At 40.7% G+C, this 22,516-nt stretch overlaps 3 pseudogenes; 1 reads left to right on the top strand and 2 right to left on the bottom strand.

Annotated features, from left to right (window-relative positions):
* Window positions 1-6,788: 6,788 nt before the first annotated feature.
* LOC122452813 lies at window positions 6,789-7,789 on the bottom strand (annotated as a pseudogene).
* Window positions 7,790-18,865: 11,076 nt separating this feature from the next.
* LOC122452807 lies at window positions 18,866-20,360 on the top strand (annotated as a pseudogene).
* LOC122452809 lies at window positions 19,944-20,835 on the bottom strand (annotated as a pseudogene).
* Window positions 20,836-22,516: the final 1,681 nt, after the last annotated feature.

The raw sequence follows: 22,516 nt of genomic DNA, 5'->3' as shown, positions 1-22,516 counted from the left end.
CAGAGCCAGAATTTAAAACCCAGTCTATCACCTTCAGAACCCCTGCTCTTATTTTGCTGATCTCAACTTTTCTGGCTAAGAACTGGAACAACAGTATCCACCCCACGGGCTTATTGTGATTATTAAATAAGAATTTTTTGAGTTGGAAAATTCTGAATATACCTAAGGATTTTACATTGTTTTTTGCTTGCTCTATCCTTTCTGCTACCGTTGGAGGCTGAGACTTCTAAAGCACTCGCTACCATAGAATACGTTTCACTTAGTGGATTGTTTTTGTACTCTTCCACCATTTGTGAATTTCTCAATAGCAAAGATACTATCTTATTCATTGTTTTGGGTCAGATTTTAACTAGAGCAGTGGCTGTCAGAACAGAAGAGGGGATTTAGAGAAGTGAGAATCAAACAGCAGGTGTGAATTGCTCTGAAAGCTTCCTGAATCCCTACCATACCAAGTGTCATCATCACCCTCATTGCTGTCACCACCGTCAACATTTATAACACAGCAATAACAACCCCAGGAGCGATGGACATGGTACCAGAGCCTACTAGGGGCAAGCTTACTGGCCAGGGCAACAAAGAAAAGTTTAAGCCCTTGCTTTCAAAGTGTCTAGAAAAGCCTCGTCTAATCCCTCCCACCTTTCTCTATCCTGTCCTCTAATGCGAGACCCTCCTTTCATAAATGCCACTTTAGTCATGTCACTCAGTGTTGCTGAAAAGAAATTCTGTAGTATTTAGGCCTTCCAAACTTGGATCTTAATATATTTTAAAAATTATTTCCTTTTAGAATAGACATTACATTCACGCAGTTCAAAATTCACATCAGTATATGGACAAAAGTCTTTCTTCCTTCTTGTTTGTCCCTGTTTCTCCATTCATTTCCTGAATACCTTTCCAGAGTATTTCCCAGAGGGTTTCTGGTTTTTTTTTTTTTTCTTCCCAGAGGGTTTCTAAACATGCTTTTTAAAAAATAAAAGACTGTTTTTCCTAGAACAGTTTTAGGTTTACAATAAAATTGAGAGGAAGGTACAGAGATTTCCTGTATCCCCATACACATGAATGGCCTCTCCCACTGTCAACATCACTCACCAGAATGGTACTTTTTTTTTTTAACCAAGGATGCTTGTAAAAAAAACCCTTGGTAAAAGAAAAAAAAAAATATATATATATATATATATATATATCATATCATATAAAGTATGATATGTTATATTGATATATCATAATTATCTAAAGTCCATAGTTTAGAGTTCACTTTTGGTGTTGTACATAGTATGGGTTTGAAGAAATGTATAATAATATGTATCCATCATTATAGTATCATATAGAGTATTTTCACTGCCTGTCCTGTAGATCCTCTGTGCTCTACCTATTCATCCCTCCCACAACCCTGGAAACCACTGATCCTTTTCCTATCTTCATAATTTTTCCTTTTCCAGAATGTTGTATAGTTGGACTCATGCAATATATAGCCTTTTCAGATTGGATTATTTCACTTAATAATATGCATTTAAAGTTCCTTCTCAGGGCTTCTCTGGTGGTTCAGACAGTAAAGAATTTGCCTGCAATGTTGGAGACCCAGGTTTGATTCCTGGGTTGGGAAGATCCCTTGGAGAAGGGAATGGCTACCTACTCCAGAATTCTCCAGGAGAATTCTATGGACAGGGGAGCCTTCTGGACTACAGTCCAAGGAGTCACAGAGTCAGACATGACAGCAACTAACACTTCATTAACAAGGTTCCTTAATGTCTTTTCATGGCTTGAAAGTTCACTTATTTTTTAGTGCTGTACAATATTCCACTAAGTATAGCACAGTTTATCTACTCACCTACTGGAAGATATCTTGGTTGCTTACAAGTTTTGGCAATTATGAATAAAACTGGCACAAACATCTGTGTGTAGGTTTTTGTGTGGATATAAGTTTTCAGCTCCTTTGGTTAAATACCAAAGAGGGAGACTACTAGATTATATAATAAAAACATGTTTAGTTTTGCAAGTAACTTTCAAACTGTCTTCCAAGGTAAGGTGGCTGTATCATTTTGCATTCCTACCACCAAGGAATGAATGTTCTTATTGCTCCAGATCCTCACATGCATTTGGTGCTGTCAGTGTTTTGCATTTGGTCATTCTAATACCTTAAAGTGTTTGTCTAGAAGGAGTAATTGCAGTTATACTTATCTGACCACATTTGCTGAATCTCTTTTCTATTGAGAGGAACATCTATGGAATGATCAGATCTGTAATAAGATTAAGAACATTCTGGCACCCTGAGAAGCAGGATTACTACTCACAAAAGAGCAGACTAATGAAGGTGTGGGAGGGCATGGGCCCCTTGGAGAACAGCTGTCTTCCTTCCCAGATGCCCCTTCAAAGTCAAGCCACTCAGTCGTGTCCGACTCTTTGCGACCCCATGGACTGTAGCCTATCAGGCTCCTCTGTCCATGGGATTTTCCAGGCACGAGTACTGGAGTGGGTTACCATTTCCTAGGTTGCCTCTAAAGGAATGAATTCCAACGAATTGATGCTTTTGAACTGTGGTGTTGGAGAAGACTCTTGAGAGTCCCTTGGACTGCAAGGAGATCAAATCAGTCAATCCTAAAGGAAATCAGTCCTGAATATTCATTGGAAGGACTGATGCTGAAACTGAAACTGCAATACTTTGGTCACCTGATGTGAAGAACTGATTCATTGGAAAAGACCCTGATGCTGGGAAAGATTGAAGGCAAAAAAGAAGGGGACAACAGAGGATGAGATGGTTGCATGGTATCACCGACTCAATGGACTTGAATTTGAGCAAGCTCTGCGTGTTGGTGATACACAGGGAAGCCTGGCGTGCTGCAGTCCATGGGATTGTAAAGAGTTGGACATGACTGAGCGACTGAACTGAACTGACTGAAAGGACTGGGTTAACAAAGGTTCCAAGAAACATCTGATGTTAGGATGCCTGTTGTTTACTCAGTTGGTAGCCTCCAGAGAGTCTGTGACTGGTCAGATAAGCCACTTTTGTGGGTAACATTCTTGTCCTGAAAACTGAAAAGCACTAAATAGAGTGAAAATTATTTGCCAGATATAACTCACCAGCTTGGAAGACCATATGGTTGCATTATATGAAGATTACATTCCAATTCAAGGACTCCCCAAAATATCAATTTTGGGGAAATATTTTTAAAATTTATGTTTGCCTACTTCATTCTGTAAAGGAATTGAGGCAATTTACAAGAATTTTAACCTTATGATCAGTGGAAATTTAAAAAACTAGAGGTTTAAAGCTTTGATAGCATGCAGATTTATAGATTAAAGTAGTTTATTGTTCTTACAATTGGGATGCAAATATCTTTTTGAGCCGCTTAATAGCTAAGGTAAAAAGAGAAACATGATAGGTTAAAACTTCACATTCAATTAAAGCAATGACAATTCAGTTTTTTTAGGAGAAAGGAAACTTTTATTGTTTCTTAGATCTGTAAGACATCTGTATGGGTTTTCATGTGTGGACATCAAGTGCCACATGGACATCTTTAATGTTCCTCGATAAACATGATAGTGGATTCTGTCAGTAGTTTCCTCTACCATTCCTCTATGTAAACCAAAGACATAACAGTATACATCATTCAAAAAGGTGATCTGAAGGAAAGCAGTTCAGTTCACTTCAGTCATTCAGTTGTGTCCGACTCTTTGTGACCCCATACTACAGGACAAGCCTCTCTGTCCATCACCAACTCCTGGAGTTTACTCAAACTCATGTCCATTGAGTCGGTGATGCTATTCAACCATCTCATCCTCTGTTGTCCTCTTTTCCTCCCGCCTTCAATCTTTCCCAGCATCAGGGTCTTTTCAAATGAGTCACTTCATCGCATCAGGTGGCCAAAGTATTGGAGTTTCAGCTTCAACATCAGTCCTTCCAATGAACATTCAGGACTGATTTCCTTTAGGATGGGCTGGTTGGATCTCCTTGCAGTCCAAGGGACTTTTAAGAGTCTTCTCCAACACCACAGTTCAAAAGCATCAATTCTTTGGCGCTCAGCTTTCTTTATGGTTGAACTCTCACATCCATACATGACTACTATAAAAACCATAGCTTTGAACACGCAGGCCTTTGTTGGCAAAGTAATGTCTCTGCTTTTTAATATGCTGTCTAGGTTGGTCATAGCTTTTCTTCCAAGGAGTGAGCATCTTTTAATTTCATGGCTGCAATCACCATCTGCAGTGATTTTGGAGCCCAAAAAAATAAAGTCTGACACTGTTTCCACTGTTTCTCCATCTATTTACCATGAAGTGATGGGACCAAATGCGATGATCTTAGTTTTCTGAATGTTGAGTTTTAAGCCAACTTTTTCACTCTCCTCTTTCACTTTCATCAAGAGGCTTTTTAGTTCCTCTTCACTTTCTGCCATAAGGATGGTGTCATCTGCATATCTGAGGTTATTGATATTTCTCCCGGCAATCTTGATTCCAGCTTGTGCTTCATCCAGCCCAGTGTTTCTCATGATGTATTCTGCATATAAATTAAATAAGCAGAGTGACAATATACATCCTGACATACTCCTTTTCCTATTTGGAACCAGTCTGTTGTTCCATGTCCAGTTCTAACTGTTGCTTCCTGACCTGCATACAGATTTCTCCAGAGGCAGGTCAGGTGGTCTGGTATTCCCATCTCTTTCAGAATTTTCCACAGTTTGTTGTGATCCACACAGTCACAGGCTTTGGCTTAGTCAATAAAACAGAAATAGATGTTTTTCTGGAACTCTCTTGCTTTTTTGATGATCCACCGGATGTTGGCAATTTATTTCCTTTGCCTTTTCTAAAACCAGCTTGAACATCTGGAAGTTCATGGTTCATGTATTGTTGAAACCTGGCTTGGAGAATTTTGAGCATTACTTTGTTAGCATTACTTTACATGCTATACATGGACATCATCAGATGGTCAACACCAAAATCAGATTGATTATATTCTTTGCAGCCAAAGATGGAGAAGCTCTATACAGTCAACAAAAACAAGACTGGGAGCTGACTGTAGCTCAAATCATGAACTCCTTATTGCCAAATTTAGACTTAAATTGAAGAAAGTAGGGGAAACCACTAGGCCATTTCAGGTATAAATCAAATCCCTTATGATTATACAGTGGAAGTGAGAAATAGATTTAAGGGATTAAGATCTGATAGACAGAGTGCCTGATGAACTGTGGATGGAGGTTCATGACATTGTACAGGAGACAGGGATCAAGACCATCCCCATGGAAAAGAAATGCAAAAAAGCAAAATGGCTGTCTGAGGAGGCCTTACAAATAGCTGTGAAAAGAAGAGAAAAGCAAAGGAGAAAAGGAAAGATATTCCCATTTGAATGCAGAGTTCCAAAGAATAGCCAGGAGAGATAAGAAAGCCTTCCTCAGTGATCAGTGCAAAGAAATAGAGGAAAACAACAGGATGGGAAAGACTAGAGATCTTTTCAAGAAAATTAAAGATACCAAGGGAACACTTCATGCAAAGATGGGCTCAATAAAGGACAGAAATGGGATGGACCTAACAGAAGCAGAAGATATTAAGAAGAGGTGGCAAGAATACACAGAAGAACTGTACAAAAAAGATCTTCACGACACAGATAATCACGATGGTGTGATCACTCACCTAGAGCCAGACATCCTGGAATGTGAAGTCAAGTGGGCCTTAGGAAGCATTGTTACGAACAAAGCTAGTGGAGGTGATGGAATTCCAGTTGAGCTATTTCAAATCCTGAAAGATGATGCTGTGAAAGTGCTGCACTCAATATGCCAGCAAATTTGGAAAACTCAGCAGTGGCCACAGGACTGGAAAAGGTCAGTTTTCATTCCAATCCCAAAGAAAGGCAATGCCAAAGAATGCTCAGACTGAAGGAAGACAGTGGATTTCTTATGCAACTCCATGATAATCCAGGGAATATAGTGAGCCATGTAGGGAAATGGCCTATGTTCTTTAAGATGCGTACCTTGCATATTTCCTTCAACTGGACTCTTGATAAAGGTTGAGCAGGAATCTGGTAGATGCATTAAGATGGGGGGGTTGGGGGATCCTTTCACTACAATGACCATTTTAAATGTCTTACAATTTTATATGTCAACTGTACCTCAATAAAGGGCTTCCCTGGTGGCTAGTGGTAGAGAATCTTCCTGCCAATGCAGGAGACATGGGTTTGATCCCTGGGTCAGAAAGATCCCCTGGAGAAAGAAATGGCAACCCACTCTAGTATTCTTGCCTGGGAAATCCCATGGACAGAAGAAACTGGTGGGTGACAGTCCATGGGGTTTCAAAAGGATTGGATACAATTTAGCAACTGAACAACAAGTACCTCAATAAAGCCTAAATTTTTTAAGTTGAGCAGGAGAAAATTAAATACACAAAATCTCGCATAGCCTGACATTCAGATATTCTCTGTAGTTGTCTAAGAGAAGACTTTCAGAATCAACCACAGATGGAAGGATGGCAACCTTTACAAAAACAGAGGGCCTGTTGTCATGGGCATAATTTTGATTTCAACTTCCAGGATACCGAAGCTTAAAGACTTACCCTAAAGACTTAGTTGTTGTTTTAATCACTAAGTCATGTCCAATTTTTTTTTTTAATTGAACTTGAAGATGTTTATTGGGTTCTATTTTTGGTGGAAAAAAGGTCACAGACATTATTTAGCACAGCCTTGTGAAATACACATGATACTGGGCATGAGCATTTTCTCCTCCTAGTCCATTTCTGAGGACAGAATCATGAACTGCTCCGCTGGAGGAAGCCTTGCTGCAGTGGGTGGGCATCAAGTCTAACGTTCATTAATTTTCTCCTTTCAGTATGGGCAGCAACTCCCCATTTTCTTTCAGTTCCTTAACGCTATCCAGTCCTCCGACAAGCTCCCGCTTCACATACAGCTGAGAGTACGTTGGCCAATTGGAGTAAGCTTTTAATCCTTGCTGAACTTCTTCATCCTCCAATATATCAAATGTCTCATATTCAACCCCAGTACTATTTAATATTTCCAGAATCTGTCTGCTGAAGCCACACTTAGCTTCCTGTTTGTTTCCTGTCATAAAGAGCATCAGAGAAGCTTTATTTGTCATTACTTCGAGCCTCTCCTCTAACTTGGGGGCTTTGGGGCAAATCGTATCTAGTTCTTTAGATGCTTCTAGCTCCTTAATTATATCAAGTCCTCCTACGAGCTCTCCAGAAACATAGAGCTGGGGATAGGTGGGCCAATTGGAATAGGTTTTGAGGGCCTGACGAACTTCATCTGAGAAGATGTGGAAACTGCTAAACTGAATATTTTGTTTGTTAAGAATATCCACCATCTACTTGCTGAAACCGCAGCATGGCTCCTGAGGTGTTTCTTTCATGAATAGCATGCAGCGGGAAGTGAGAAATAACTTCTTCAGGGGCAGGCTGAGGTCTTCCTTCAGGTGCTCACTACCACTGGGTAAGAAGGAGCCACTAGATGCATGTTGCTGAACATTTTTGCTCAACTCTGGGGCCATAGGCACCATCTAATCAGTCCATTTTCTGAGAATTCTTGAAAAACAGAGGTGGGAACATAACTAATTTCATATTTTTCAGATACTTCAGGAACAGCTTCTGCTTCCAATTTCATGAATGAAACTTGTGGGTGCGCTTTGGCGAGCTCTGCCATCACGTCGTTCATCTGAGTGCACTACAGAGCCCGTGGTGCCCAGACACGGACCACAAGAAAGGACTTGGCTCTGAGGCGCAGCAGCTCCTCACACTGCCGGGCTGAGCTGACCTCTGCCACGGCTGCCACCACCTCAGCCGCCCCTGCTGCCATGCTGCCCGTCATGTCCGACTCTTTGCAGCCCCATGGACTGTAAGCCCTGTGGTGGAAACACTATGTATATGCCCCAAATCTATGAGATTCACTTTGTATTCTGTTTGTGTGTGTGTGTGTGTGTGTGTGTGTTGGCCTCACCACTCAGCATGTAGGACCTTAATTCCCTTGACCAGGGATTGAACCTGTGCCCTCTGCATTGGAAGGACAGAATCTTAACCACTGGATTGCCAGGGTCCCTTTGAAGTATACTCTCTGTTGAATGTAGCGTTTTATGTAATAGCTTTAGTATATCAAATGCATTGTTCAGATCTTATATATAGGAGTTGTGTAGACTTTATATGCCACTTTGAGAGAAGGCTATGGATGAGGAAATTTTAAATTGATTGAATTTAAATCAAACTCACTTAGAAACGCTGGGCTGGAAGAAGCACAAGCTGGAATCAAGATTGCCAGGAGAAACATCAATAACCTCAGATATGCAGATGACACCACCCTTATGGCAGAAAGTGAGGAGGAACTAAAAAGTCTCTTGATGAAAGTGAAAGAGGAGAGTGAAAAAGTTGGCTTAAAGCTCAACATTCATAAAAAGTTGGCTTAAAGCTCAACATTCAGAAAACTAAGATCATGGCATCTGGTCCTATCACTTCATGGCAAATAGATGGGGAGACAGTGGAAACAGTGTCAGACTTTATTTTTGGGGGCTCCAAAATCACTGCAGATGGTGATTGCAGCCATGAAATTAAAAGACACTTACTCCTTGGAAGGAAAGTTATGACCAACCTAGATAGCATATTAAAAAGCAGAGACATTACTTTGCCAATAAAGGTCGCTCTAGTCAAGGCTATGGTTTTTCCAGTGGTCATGTATGGATGTGAGAGTTGGACTGTGAAGAAAGCTGAGTGCCAAAGAATTGATGCTTTTGAACTGTGGTGTTGGCGAAGACTCTTGAGAGTCCCTTAGACTGCAAGGAGATCCAACCAGTCCATCCTAGGAGAGATCAGTCCTAGGTGTTCCTTGGAAGCACTGATGCTGAAGCTGAAACTCCAATACTTTGTCCACCTCATGCAAAGAGTTGACTCATTGGAAAAACCCCTGATGCTGGGAGGGATTGGGGGCAGGAGGAGAAGGGGATGACAGAGAATGAGATGGCTGGATGGCATCACCGACTCGATGGACATGAGTTTGAGTGAACTCCAGGAGTTGTTGATGGACAGGGAGGCCTGGCGTGCTGTGATTCATGGGGTCACAAAGAGTCGGACACGACTGAGTGACTGAACTTGAACTTGACCTCCACAGTCTTTTTCACAGAATGGTGGAAACTTTCCAAAAAGATAAAAGCAGAAGCTGTGAGGCCTCTTGAGGTGAAGAGCAGAAGTCACTTGGTCCTTCTACTACATTCTCTTGGTCAAAGCAAGTCCGAGGACCCTTCCATATTCAGGGAGTGCAGAAATGGATTTCACCTCAGTGTGATTAGCTACAAAGAATTTGGGGCCACTTTACATCCATTATGAAGGGAAATGCAAGTTCAAAATAGAGATTTAATTGGGTTGCAGGTTTATTGGAAAAAAAAGAATTTCTATATATTATATTCTTGATTATATGGTTTGAATATGTAACTGCTCCATTTGGTCTCGAAGAGGCTGTGTTGAACAAGAGTGTTCACGTCTTTGTGAGCTATGTTTTGACAGGATTGAGAGCTTGCAGAGAGGGTGTCTTCCTAACTCTGCAGGGAGTTATTTCTTGGCTCCCTCAGCTCTTGGTAGATGCCCAGGTAAGAAACCCATCTTTAGAGCCCCATAAGCTTAGGCCCTGTTTTGAGGGGATATGCAAAGAGTATGGGGCTTCCCTGGTGGCTCAGTCTGTAAAGAATCAGCCTACATGCAGGATGAACCCAGAGTCAGGAACATCCCCTGGAGAAGGAAATGGCAACCCACTTCAGTATTCTTGCCTGGGAAATCCCATGGATAGAGGAGCCTGGTGGGCTACAGTCCTTAGGGTCTCAAAGAGTCTTGGACACAACTTAACAACTAAACCACTACCACCACATAAAGAGTATGACTTTTGAATAGCCTAGGGCCATAATTATCTAAGTTCTAAAAGGGTAAAACTTTTGTGAAATTATCTTTTCTTTATGTGAAGTTCACAATATGTGATTTGTTTTAGCAAGGTTAAGGCCTGGCTGAAGGTAAATGCAATGGAAGTCCTGGTGACTGCCAAGTTAATGTACAGGCACAAAGCCAGTACAGAGGGAAATGTTAAATACTCTTATCTCAAATACTACATCCAAAACGACATAGGGCAGGGCAGAGTTGGAGTTTAGAACATCCTCTGAAGAATCAATGTGGAAGAGCTTGTAGTTTACACCAGGAAACTTTCCTGTGATCTCCTCACGAAAATAAAAGCTTCTGCTCCTAGGAATGAAGGCAGGGGAAGAATTCCTTATTTGAAGAATGCTATTTTGGCTCTTTTCCTCTCTTTGAGTTGCCTTTCCTTCTGCCCCAACACATCAGATCAGTCCTATCTCCCACAGGATTCTCTGGGAACTCACATCTGGTGTATGAAATGGATTTGGATCCTGTATTCTGCTGCTGACCTCCTTTCTGCCAAGTTAGACAAATGTGAGCACTGCAAGGTGTGGGAAGCAAAGGAAGTGATTGTTTGCTACCGCACCATTTTAACTTTCCTCCCGACTTTCAGCTCTCACATTCACAGTGCCATTTATAAAAGTGAAAATTCAGTGTCTTTGCTGGGCCCACTTGAGTGTCCCATCCTCTTCCTTTGCTAGCTATATTTGTATGAAGAGACACACCATTCATTTATTTAGCCTTGGGATCCACTTGAAAACTCTCACCAGGACTCAGACTTCTGTTCTTCTTTCTTCTAAGGCACGGTATACGTTTTTCATCCTCTGAGCACCCTGGCAAGTGTGCTGACAGTGATGTTATTCTCTCAAGAGAGCAAACAGTGTTTTCTGCCTGACCATGGCTTCACCCTCTGACTCTCACTGAGGCCTGGTCAGGCAAGCTGTGGGTATACTTCTTGAGAAGGCTGATTTTTGTGAAAAACCTTTGCCACATAAACAGAAGTAAGGATTGGGTTTTTCAGATATGATTGCCAGCAACTTTTCTCCTATAACCTCTAGAACACCATTGCATCAGTTCAGACTTGTGACTGGGAAGAAATACCAGTTCAAAGACTTGATTGGCTAAGAATGAGGAGTACTTCGCAGCTTGGTGGATGGCAAAAGAACAGAATGCCCCAGGAGCATCTGCCTTGTTTCCCAATACTTAGAGGATTCACAGACTGACTAGTCTGACTCAGGCTCATAAAGGTGAGTTTTCCCGGAAGAAGCTAGAGTGAGCCTCACCTTAGGTCTTCTGCCTTTTGGAGCACTCTTAGGGGCTTCTGTGTTTCTGGATTTAACCTATCAATAAAAAGTAAGTATTGCTTTACCACAAACCTAATGTAGCTAAAATTATTTATTCATTTGCTCATTAACATTTATGAGCAGATACTGTCCTAGGGCTAGAGACACAAAGATAGATAAGACCGAATTTCTGCTCCTAAGAGTTTTTTTTTTTTTTTTTTTGGTTCCTAAGAGTTAATGTCTTAGGATGAGGATCTAAGAGAGGGAAGTGGGAGAGATATAAAAATAGATGCTGATAATACAGAACCCTTTCCCCCACTTTTTTATGATGTGAAAATATACTTTCTTCTGCTATGGCAAGTAAAGGTTTAATTGATTCATTTATTTAATCAGCAAACATTTACCAAATGCCTGCTTTGCACTAGGAACTGTACCAGGGGCTGTGTCTACTTAAAGAACAGCCTGAGGGTAACATAAGGAAGATCAAAGCAGCAGCCTCCCTCGCCTCCCTTTGCGCCCTGCCTTGCTCTCTCACCTGGCCCTCTGCAGCGGGCTCCAATAGCACCAGATGAGGTGGCAGCACTTCCTAACCCTTTTTGGGTCCAAAAGAGGAGATGCCCTCAGAGGGGAACTTCAAAAGGAAGTAGAACTGCAATGTAAACATCACCTTCAACCATGCCAATCATTTGTCCTCCCTTGCTTTTCTTTAAAGATACATGCTGCTTCATTCAAGGCGGTGAGGCAGCAACTCAAGTGGAAGAAGGGAAAAACAGAACAGTCAGAGTATGGTAGCTTTGCCAAAGACTGCTTACATCTTTAGTGAGTCACCACTTTTAGTAAATGAAAACCAAGCCTCAAAAATGAATGGAGGCTACCTAGGGTAGTAATGGGTATGACCCAGATAAGGCGGAGTCTTATCTCCTTCTCCACTTGATACCCAGTGAAGACATCTATACAAATATTTCCATAATGCTTTTTAGTTCACCAAGCACTTCCCTCCCCCACCCTGAGGCCCCAGATACATTAGTTCACTGAACCATACAGAAAAAGTGAACTATTTGGGTAAATAAATGTAGATATTTCTTTTAGGTACTGAGGAGTAGATTGAAATCACTATATGGAAAATGAGACTTGAAATAGTTGAAAAAAGAAGAGGTAGATTTTATTTGTAATATTACAGAAAGATTTCCAAAATACATGAGTGGGTTAAGCAAATTAAAAAAAATTTTTCTATTTAGCTGGGCCAGGCCTTAGTTGTGGAATGAGGGATCTTGAGTTGCAGCATGTGAACTCTTAGTTGTGACATGGGGGATCTAGTTCCCTGACCAGGCATTGAACCTGGCCCCCAGTGTTGAGAGAACAGTCTTAGCCACTGGGCCACAAGAGAGTCCCTGTTCTAAACAAATTTGCAAAGTAACGTATAGTAGTAGGATGCCATATATGGTTTTCAAAAAGGAGGTGAAAAGATAATAGCTAGGTCTTCTCTGGTGGCTCCAACAGTAAAGAATCTCCCTGCAATGCAGGAAACCTGGGTTTGATCCCTGGGTTAGGAAGATCCCCTGAAGAAGGGAATGGCTGTCCACTCCAGTATTCTTGCCTGAAGAATTCCTTGGACGGAGGAGCCTGGCAGGCACAGTCCATGGGGTTGCAAAGAGTCAGGACGTGACTGAGTGACTAACACATAGACGATACTTTGTAGTACTTACTATGTGCCATACCAGACACTGTTCTCCAAGCACTTTACATAGGTGAACTCACTGACACTCAAAACATCTCCATGACTTGGGTGCTATAATTATCATTCCCATATTACAGACTTGAAAACAGCATGGAGAAGTTGAGTGTCTTGCCTAAAGTCACAAAGTTAGGATTTAAACTCAGGCAGTTTGCCTATAGATTCTGGAACTTAAGTTTTGCAATATTTCCACATGAACAGCTATATGAATGTAAATGCTTAGGAAAAAAAGATCAGAAGGATATACACTAAACTGAAAATTGTGGTTGTCTTTGGAGAGAAATCAGGAATTGGAGACTGGGCAGGTCAAATATTCCATTAGCTACAATGCTTGAAGGTTTTGTTTCTCCCCAAAGATATTTCCCCCAGGATAATGACTTCAGATTGCTTCCATTAAATTAATTTAAAAATTATTTTAAAAAATCTTGTGGTCAGTGAAATTGATTTTGCATAAAATCACTAGGTTATGCTCTTCTCTTAAATTTCACATTGACTGGTATCTTTGGGAGTAGAAGGATTAATTGTGTTAATCTTTCCTCTTTGTCCATCTCATAACCTCTGATGAAATCTTATTTCAGAGATTAGATAAAAAGCTATTTCAGGTTTTGTCTGGAACAATGGGATGCATATTGGTGAAAGTATCATATTTCATGGCTGAAGTATCTGTCAGACTTCAGAAACTGAAGCCCAGGTAGCCATATCAGATCAAGTATTAAGTATTGAACTAAATAAAGAAGGGATTTGTCATTTAATTACAAAAGTGAAGTAGAACTTTTAAAGTCTCATATGTACTAATAATTAGAATATAGTAGGGTGTTAGAGTTCTCCAGAGAAACAGACCAATAGGAGATACTGACAGAGATACGTGTAATCTTTGAATACAGATCTAAATCTTTGGGGAATTATAGATATCTATATATCTATATCTTCTCTCTAGACAGATAGATAGATAATGAGAGATTCAGAATTGGCTTACACATTTGTGGGGACTGGTGAGCCTGAAGTCTTCATGGTTGACCAGCTAGAAACTCAGGTAAAAGTTGATGCACTCTTGGGTATGAAGTCTACAAGGCAGGTCAGCAGGTTGAAAACTCAGGCAGGGTTTATACTGATATGTTGGAGTCTTGAAGCAGAACTGCCTCTTTCTTGCAGAAACCTCATCTTCAACTTAGTGGATGAGGCCTACCCTCCTTATAAAGAGTAATCTGTTTTACTTCAAGTCAACTGACTTGCAAATGTTAATCACATAACACAAATACCTTCACAGCAACATCTAGACTACTGTTTGACCAAACAACTGGGCATCATAGACTAGCCAAGTTGTGTGCATGCGTGTACGTGCTCAATCATATCTGGCTCTTTGTGGACCCCATGGTCTCTAGCCCCCCAGGCTCCTCTGTCCATGGAGTTCTCCAGGCAAGTATACTGGAGTGGGTTGTCACTTCTTATTCCAGGGGAATCTTTCCAACCCAAGGATTGAATCTTCGTCTCTGGTGTCTCCAGCATTGGTAGCAGATTCTTTACCACTATGCCACCTGGGAAGTCCCAGCCAAGTTAACACAGTTAATCATCATGAGTAAAGTCTAATTTGAACTAAATTCTGACTGCTCAAAAATATATGTTAGAGATAGGCCAGTCTAGTGATTTTTTTCCATTTAAAAACATCTTTATTGAATTTGTTACAATACTGCTTTTTTGTTGTTTCCTTTTTTCAAATTTATTCATTTTTTAATTGAAGGATAATTGTTTTACAGAAAGTCTAGTAATTTTTTCACTTAGGATGACTGAAGTTCTAACTTGCTTTAAAAGATTCAGCCATTTGAAAAAAACATTTGAATAGTGCATTCGCAATATATTTAGCTATTCTAATCACCAGTTTTGCTTAACACAAACTAGGTTGTGAGATAATTCTGAATTATTTCATGGCAGTTGAAACAAGGTTAACTAAAACAATGCACACAAATCTGTGAAGCTAACAGTAAACACACTGAACTCATTGCTATAAATCATGCATTTTCACATTTGCTCTTAGTTAGTTAGCCTAGATATAATGTGACTACTTCTTTACAGTGAAATTGGTCAGTAATGAGGTGTTTTCAACTTAATAAAATCACTCAGTTGTCTCTGACATCTCATCTGCAAGTTACACAAATGGTTAACTAAGTTATGCAAGTGATTTCAGGATAACCTCAACCTGAATCTAGATTCTAAATAAATTATGAGTTGGGCATTTGAGAATATTAATAAATGTGGATCTATCGCTCCTGGCATTATTGCTGAAGTTTAGTATTGCCCTGATGCTCTGTTAGTAAACACATCAATTCTTTGTTACTGGTAAACTGAGAAAAAACTAGTGTCATTAGAATTATCAATTTAATTAACAAAAGATTGTTACCTTCAGATAAGAACAAAATTATATACCACCTAAAAGACATTTAAATGTCTTTCTACCACTGCAAAGGAAGGAATAGTGTGTAGTATATGTCACGGAGTTGGTGGCATTTACCTTATTTCTTATCTGTGAGATAGGTGTTATTAGCCTCTCTGAAGAGACTAACAGGAACATTGTTGCTGTTCAGTCGCTTAGTTGTGTCCAACTCTTTGCGACCCTGTGGACCACAGCACACCAGGCTTGCCTGTCTGTCACTGTCTCTTCAAGCTCAAACTCATGTCCATCAAGTCGGGGATGCCATCCAACCATCTCATCAGCTACTGCTCCTTTCTCCTCCCGCCCTCAATCTTTCCCAGCATCAGGAGTCTTTTCCAACGAGTTGGCTCTTTTTATCAGTGGCCAAAGTATTGGAGCTTCAGTTTCAGCCTCAGTCCTTTCAAGGGAGATTTAGGGTTGATTTTCTTTAGGATTGACAGGTTTGATCTCCTTGCTGTCCAAGGGACTCTCGAGAGTATTCTCCAGCATCACAGTTGGAAGTTTGGGGCTCAGCCTTCTCCATTGCCCAGCCCTCACATCCGTACATGACTACTGGAAAAACCTACATTTGCCCAGCTCTCACATCCATATAGCTTTGACTAGATGGACCTTTGTATGCAAAGTAATATCTCTGCTTTTTAATATGCTATCTAGGTTTGTCATAACTTTTCTTCCAAGGAGCAAGCATCTTTTAATTTCATGGCTGCCATCACGGTCCACAGTGATTTTGGAGCCCAAGAAAATAAATTCTGTCACTGTTTCCATTGTTTCTCCATCTATTTGCCATGAAGTGATGGGACCAGATGCCATGATCTTTACTTTTTGAATGTAGAGCTGTAAGCCAACTTTTTCACTCTCCTCTTTTACTTTCATCAAGAGGCTTTTTAGTTCCTCTTCATTTTCTGCCATAAGGATGGTGTCATCTGCATATCTGAGGTTATTGATATTTCTCCCAGCAATCTTGATTCCAGCTTGTGATTCATTCAGCCGGGCATTTCACATGATGTACTCTGCATATAAGTTAAATAAGTAGGTTGACAATATACAGCCTTGACGTACTCCTTTCCCAATTTGGTACCAGTCCACTGTTTCATGTCCAGCTCTAACTGTTGCTTCTTGATTTGCATACAGGTTTCTCAGGAGGTAAGGTGATAAGGTGGAGGTAAGGTGGTCTGGTATTCCCATCTCTTTAAGGATTTTCCATAGTTTGTTGTGATCCACATAGTCAAAGGCTTTAGCATAGTCAATGAAGCAGTTTTTCTGGAATTCTCTAGCTTTTTCTAAGATCCAATGGATGTTGGCAATTTGATCTTTGGTTCCTCTCCGTTTTCTAAATCCAGCTTGTACATCTGGAATTTCTTGGTTCATATACTGTTGGAGCCTAGCTTGAAGGATTTTGAGCATTATTTTGCTAGCGTGTGAAATGACTGCAATTGTGCAGTAGTTTGAACACTCTTTGGCATTGCCTTTCTTTGGGATTGGAAAGAAAACTGACCTTTTCCAGTCGTGTGGCCACTACTGAGTTTTCCAAATTTGCTGACATATTGAGTACAGCACTTTAACACCATAAGTATTTGAAATACTCAGCTGGAATTCCATCACCTCCACTAGCTTTGTGTGTAGTGATGTTTCCTAAGGCCCAGTTGATTCTCACTCCAGGATGTCTGGCTCTACATGAGTGATCATACCATTATGGTTATCTGGGTCATTAAGATCTTTTTTGTATAGTTCTTCTGTGTATTCTTGCCACCTCTTCTTAATATCTTCTGCTTCTGTTCATACTGTTTCTGTTCCTTATTGTGCCTATCTTTGCATGAAATATTCCCTTGGTATCTCTAATTTTCTTGAAGAGATCTCTAGTCTTTCCCGTTCTATTGTTTTCCTCTATTTCTTTGCACTATCACTTAAAAAGCCTTTCTTATCTCTCCTTGCTATTCACTGGAACTCTACATGCAAATGGGTATATCTTTCCTTTTCTCCTTTGCCTTTTGCTTCTCTTCTTTACTCAGGTACTTGTAAGGCCTCTCAGACAACCATTTTGCCTTTTTGCATTCCTTTTTCTTGGGGATGGTTTTGATCACCACCTCCTGAACAATGTTATGAACCTCCATCCATAGTTCTTCAGACACTCTCGTCTATTAGATCTAATCCCTTGAATCTATTTCTCACTTCCACTGTATAATCAAGAGATTTGATTTAGGTCATACCTGAATGTCCTAGCGGCTTTCCCTGTGTTCTTCAATTTAAGTCTGAATTTGCCAATAAGGAGTTCATGATCTGAGCCACAGTCAGCTCCCAGTCTTGTTTTTGCTGACTGTGTAGAGCTTCTCCTCCATCTTTAGTTACAAAGAATATAATCAATGTATTGACCATCTGGTGATGTTTAATAGGAAAATTAGGCTCATAGAATTGAGAAACTTGCCCAAGGTCACCAGAAAGCAGCAGATTCCCTTCAAGGCCTAAACACTTCCTCTAAGACCCAGCTGAAACACAGAAGGAACTAAAATGTTTGCTCTGGCGTTTCTTACATAACAAAGGTGATTTATTTCTATCTTATCTTGCCTTTGTCTCCTTTCTCACCTTTAGCACAGTACTAAGTGTAAAGCTCTTTCCCCACAAATAAGACTTTGCTTTCAGTCGTGAGTGCAGCAGGTGGGACTGTTTTCAGTATGCTTTTATTACCTTGCAGTTTGTCTTTGTTAGATCAGATTTAAACTTGTGTCTCGTCTCACTTGCCTTCCGCATCACCTCTGGAAGAGACCAGGAGCTGCAATCAGTGCCACTGTGATGGGAGTGTTGGGGGTGGAGATCAGAGGGCATCGTGGGAGGGTGCGAACAACTCCCTGGGTGGGGTTTCAAGGTATTGGTGAGTGTTTTTAGTTATAAGGAAAAGAGAAAGGGTGTCCTTTCCTTTCCTCTGGTTTTCCTTTGATCACCTCTTCAGTGAAGCCTATAAGCTGTTGTTCCTGCAAATTTTGTTTAAATAGGCACTCAGATCAAAGTTGCTCTATGGTGCTTGTGCCTTGATCTAGTTGGGTCATGAAGACAAATCTGTATTCTGCTGTCATATAGCATTGCTGGATATGAATAAGACTATATGATTCTTCCCTTGAATTGTATTTATAAACTAAAGGGTACTAGAGATTATCTAGTCCAGTGATTTTCTCACCTTTTTTTTTTTTTTTAATAGTACAAATACCTTTTCAAACTTATTTGCAAGCCTACAAACAAAACAAAGAGGTGCTGCTCTGATGTAGCTCTTAGGCTCTTTTCTCAGTTCTCTTTTTTTTTTAATTTTAGGTATGAGTGACAAATGTATTTCTTTTTGTTGTTTTCTCTAATGTATTTCAGAAACTGAAGTGTTTTTATTTTATTCCACTGTTGGCCATAGTTTGAGCCCTACACACTCCCTTCCCTTTCACCTCAAAGGGAGCGCCTTTGTATGTAGCCACGCATTCATCATTAGTGTAAAGATCAGGCTGGATCTGCTCTGAAATCATCTTCTTAGGATTCAACTCCTTGTCATGGTAGGCAATCGCCGCCATGAAGCTGGTCGACAGCGTGCTGTGGTGCTTCCTCTTGCCAAGGTGTTCCGCGAAAATTCTGACAAGATCAACTGCTTCGACTTCAGCCCCAATGGCGAGGTTGTCATCTCGAGCAGCAACGATGACTCCATCGTGCTCTATGGCTGCCAGGAGGGCAAACCAAAGAGAACCCTGTGCAGTAAGACAGCGTGGATCTCATCAGATACTCTCATGCAGCAAATAACAGTAGTTTACAGCTCTAACAAAAGAGACGATACTACTCATTACCTGTCCTTGCATGACAACAAATATATCAGGTACTTTCCTGGACATAGCAAAAGGGTGGTGGCCTTGTCCATGTCACCTGTGGATGACACTTTCATTTCTGGGTCTCTTGATAAGACCATTTGGCTCTGGGATCTCCGCTCTCCTAACTGCCAGGGTCTCATGCATCTACAGGGCAAGCCAGTTTGTCCTTTTGATCCAGAGGATTAATTTTTGCTGCAGGTGTCAATTCTGAAATGGTCAAACTTTATGATCTTCGCTCTTTTGATAAGCGGCCATTTGCAACATTTAAGATACAATATGATTGGACTTGTGAGTGGACAGGACTTAAGTTCAGCAATGATGGCAAGCTCATCCTCATCTCCACCAATGGCAGCTTCATCCATCTGATTGATGCATTCAAGGGAGTGGTGATGCATATGTTTGGGAGTTATGCTAACAGCAAGGCTGTCACATTGGAGGCCTAGTTTACCCCAGACTCCCAGTTTATTATGATTGGTTCAGAGGATGGTAAAATCCATGCTGGAATAGAGAGAGTGGTATAAAAGTAGCTGTATTGGATGGCAAATACACAGGCCCCATTACCTGTTTGCAGTTCAACCCCAAGTTCATGACCTTTGCCAGCGCTTGTTCTAACACGGCCTTCTGGTTGCCCACCATTGATGACTGACCTGCATGGTGCTTGGCTGTTTTCTGTACAGCAAGGGGTGACAAGTAGGAAAAAACTCAGAGGGGACCAAGATATTAGTGGGATTGGATCATTTGACTGGACTGGAGAGCATCCTTCCGCATGGTCTTCCCAAGAATGTGCTATACATCTGCTCAAAAGAAAAAAGTTACTTTGCTGAGCTTCTTACAAAAGTAATTCTGTCTCCAGGAACAGATCCATTAGGAGGTGCCAAGATTTCAACTTTCTCTGGTGAACTTTCACACATCACCATTGCCTGAGACAAGTAAAACCACCATCTGATTTTGCATCTGTTAAGAGAAACATGATTCACCAGGCCACTGACCACTGTTCTTGGGGCTCCAACATCTACTTCATCTACATACAAAGAATCTGCAAAGGGTGATTTCTGGCAGTGATGATACAACCAATTCAAAGATCCAGACGGGGAAACATCAACAGGCTTAGATTCAGCTACTGGTTGCTGTTTTTTCTCCTTTTTCTCTCCTTTCTTTTCAGTTTTCTCTTTCATCTTTTCTTCTTCTCCTCTTCCTCTATTTGCTCTTTAGCACCAAAAGATATGGTTGTTATTGGTATGGATTGTATCTCATTTTCAGAAACTGTAGAATCAGCTTTTAGTGGAGTACCAGATGGAAATGATATTTTACTCCGTTTTTAATTTCTGCCTTAATTAGCTCATTTCAATCCTTCAATTTTTCTTCAATTTAGCATTTTCAACTTGAAGTTTCTTCTCTTCTAAGTTGTCTGCAAAATTGCTTTCTCCTTAGTTAGAGCAATTTTCTGCTTAAGATATTCAATAATTTGATCTGCTTCTGCACCTTTCTGCTACAATCAATAGCATCACTGGTTGCCATTTTTGCCAAGAAATGGTAGAAAATCATGTATAGGTGGACTGAGGCACCTCAACAGCTTCAGCTGGGAGCAGGTAAGGAGTGCCTCCCCTCAGTTCTTAATATTTCCTTGGAGCCCTCATTTAAAGTTTATTGATTTAGTCTACCCTCTCATTTTATGAACAAAAAATTCTGAACAAATATTATGTGTCTAAGTTTAGAAAAAGTGTGCTCAGTTGCTCAGTCCTGACTCTTTGTGACCCTATGGACTGTAGCCCACCAGGCTCCTCTGTCCAGGCATGAATACTGGAGTGGGTTGCCATGCCCTCCTCCAGGGGATCTTCCCAACCTAGGGATCAACCCCAGGTCTCCCACATTGCAGGCAAATTCTTTACTGTCTCTGCCACTAGGGAAGCCCAAGAATACTGGAGGGGGTAATCTATCCATTCTCCAGGGGATTTCCCCAACCCAGGAATCAAACCAGGATCTCCTGCATTGCAGGTGGATTCTTGACCAGCTGAGCTACCAGGGAAGCCCTTAGGGAAAACACTGGGCCTAAAATATGGGTATGCTCTGGTCCCTGGCTTATCAGGGAAGACAGATGATTACAGCACAATAGTGAATCCAGTGATACAGAATTACCTGTGATCCTTGGAGCCATGGAACTGGGGCTCTCTAATTCAGTCTGGGGGCAATGAGTGTGAGCCTGAGTCTCTATGACTGGGCCAATTAGCTAGAAGGGCAGTTAAACTTGGCAAGGTGTGGGCAAGAGTATAATATAGACTGAAGAATGGAGTGGGTAAGTAGCTAGAGGTATATTCTGGAAGCTACTAGTCATTTTATGTAATAGTTCAGTGGGAACTAATGAAGAGGCCTAAGCCCTCCCTGTCTTGAAATTGGAAGTAAGTTGTCATCACTTAAGGCCTTGAGGTAGGGAAACAGGTCAAATTTATTTCAGACTGCCGATAGGGACAATGAACTTGATGAGAACTAGTAGAGAGGTAGGAAGACAAGCCAGGAGAGTAAATAGCAGGAGCTCTCTGATAGAGAACATGAGTGCAGAGGCAAGTCTGTGAGGAAAAGGATGCATTCACGTTGAGGTTCCAGGTACAGATGTTCAGCATGATCAGATGGGTATCTAAATGGAAAAGCCTAAGTGGTTAGGACTCCAAGCTCTTACTGCTGAGGGTGCAGGTTTAATCTCTGGTCAGGGAACTAAGACCCTGAAAGCCACTTACTGCAGCCAAAAAATAAAAATAAAAAAAGAGACGTGGGAAGATTAGTTTAAGAGATTAGTTTAAATTAGTTTAAGAGATTGTTTAAACTAATTTTGTTTAATCATCATTTTATCTTTTTCTGTACACTATAACATATATTACTTTTATAAATGGGAAAATGCATAAAGTCTGTTGATTTATCTTCCAAACTTTGCTCTTTAACCCAGCTGGCAGCATACCATGACATATCCTGCGTTTTCACTAATATACTATGCCACCACTAAAAATGATTGCAAAAGAAAAATTCAACAATTTACCAGTTTTCTTACACTAAACTTTACAATTTGGTTTAGTTGGACTCTCTCTAGATACAGTAAGACAGAAAAATTTCTTGTGAATAAAGTGTTCACAGCATGTTACGTGCTCTCTTGAATGGAGTAATCATAGGCCCTCCTAATGTTGTCACAATTGATGGTAGAACAAATGCAAACCTGAATATCTAGCCCAGTGTCTCCTCAGAAATGTGACTCACAAGTGTGTCTGAGAAGTTTCAGGCCTTTCTGACATTACCTGGGAATGATGAATTTTGCCTAAAAACAGTCAGGAAAAGTTGGGTGGGTTTCATTTGAACTTCCTTGCCACAACAAATA

This window comes from Cervus canadensis, chromosome 1, assembly GCF_019320065.1.
Source record: "Cervus canadensis isolate Bull #8, Minnesota chromosome 1, ASM1932006v1, whole genome shotgun sequence".
In the NCBI taxonomy this organism is placed as follows: Eukaryota; Metazoa; Chordata; class Mammalia; order Artiodactyla; family Cervidae; genus Cervus; species Cervus canadensis.
The sequence above is the reverse complement of the archived record's forward strand: the minus strand, read 5'-3'. Positions and strand labels throughout refer to the sequence as shown.